We start from the raw sequence: 2,004 nt of genomic DNA, 5'->3' as shown, positions 1-2,004 counted from the left end.
TGTGGTTTGGCCACCCCACGAACACTACAGAAATTGACGGATTGTGTTTAAATGATGTTTTGAAATGAGAACTGTGAAACGTCTTGATTTTCTATGAATTCAGTTTCATTGATTTTTAAGTCTTCCGCTTTATTATCGATGTTATGTATTATTATTTCAAGTTTATATACAATCTGTTCACTCCGTGTTCTTGTTTTCTGATACGGCAGGTTCCAAGTGATTCTGATAAGGGACGGGACTTGAGATCGAACGTTTGACTTTTTGGAGTTGGTAAACTCGTTGGTAGATGTATAATATTCTAAACTTATAAATAGTTGATAGAATGTAATATTTTGGATTGTAAAGCATGTTTTAGAAGTTAATTTATGTTTGAAGTTTATTAGTAGCTCTGCAATGTTTGTATTTTAGAATTAAGTCCCGTTAGTGACACCTCCCGTTCCGGACCACGAGGACGGGGGATGTTACATATATGATGCGACAAGTTGACTCAAGATGTGTTTATTAATTAATTTGATTATTTTGATGCGATAAATGAGGCTTGTTGTAGCAAAATGATGTATATTTGTTACTTATACAAATATGAGTTCATAAATGTGATTTGGTGATCATTCACCCTGTAATTGCATCAAATTGATTTCTCATTAGACTCCAAGGTCTAACCTTCATTTTTTATTTCAAAAATATGCATTACAGGTCGGGCACAACCAAAAGATAAGGGGAAGGAAAAATTGTGAAGTGATAATATTATGCTTACATGGGATTTTGGACTAGCATAATCTTCTTTTGTATCTGGATACTTGTCATGTACTCATATGTAGTATAGAGATCTTATGGAAAAAATTGTTAGCTATTTTATAATATAGCTTTTGTTAGAGATTGGGACCGAAAGTGTGACCTATATTTCTTGATATATGAAAATATATGTTCATATACAAATATGATCATGGGGTGTACAATGATTATTATTATTGTCAGTCGAGTGTGTGATTTTTTACCCTAACATTCTCGAATTTAAGAAGAAAAGAGAAGAGAGTGAAGGGAAAATAAAGAAAAATAATCGTATGGAAAGAAAAAGAACCGAAAGAGATGAAAAAAGTTTGATATTCTTGAGCATAAGAGAAAAGAAATAAAATACGTCAAACAAATATACCCTTATTTACTTTATAACAGATTCTAATTAATGGATAAATATGTAATTTTATAAAAAAACAATTAAATGTTCTTTCTTTTTTCTTTCCTTTTCTTCCCTCTCCTCCCATATTTGAGAGGAAAGTTGGTCATTTTTCTTCTTCGTTTTCCCTTCAATTCCCTTCCAAACGAACTCGAAAACACAATACTTTTTCTTCCCTCTTTGCAAAAAAAGAAGACTCGAGAATACGATATTTTTTCTTTCCTCCTTTCCTTCCCTTTCTTCGTAAAAGACACTCGATAACATAACGTTAGTAAACCGCCTCTTAATTTAATATTATTGATGGGCACGTGAAGTTTAATGTTTAGGCTTGTTAACATTTAGTTGGAACTAGAAGGATACTCACGTAATGCAGCGAGATCTATCTCGATTTTAGTGTTTCGCTTTATTTTGTCCCTGTCAATGTTATAATACGGTTTTTTTAAGTGGTTTGAGAAAACGATAATGTTTTCATTTTTCAATAAAATATAATTTTGCAAATATTATAAAATTTTGAAAAATATATACCGGTATTATGATCAAATTAACTATTTAAAAGTTCTTGTTTTTATGTAATTTCTTTAATTCAATTTTTTATTGTAACTTAATTTAGGCTTAATAACAAAGTAATTTACTTTTAATTAGGGTTTAGAGTTTAGGGTTTAGATAATTATATAATTTTTTATAAATATAAAATTAAGTATTCTGTTAGAACACAACAATTATATTAATTATATTTTAATTTTTTTATATTTAAAATAAAAATGTTTATCTTATACTTGATTATATTTATCTGCAGTTAAGTACACGAATTCAAGCATGAAGCTTTAATAACG

Source organism: Cynara cardunculus (genome assembly GCF_001531365.2).
Source record: "Cynara cardunculus var. scolymus isolate 2C chromosome LG 8, CcrdV1, whole genome shotgun sequence".
Lineage (NCBI taxonomy): Eukaryota > Viridiplantae > Streptophyta > Magnoliopsida > Asterales > Asteraceae > Cynara > Cynara cardunculus.
Note: the sequence above shows the minus strand (reverse complement) of the source record.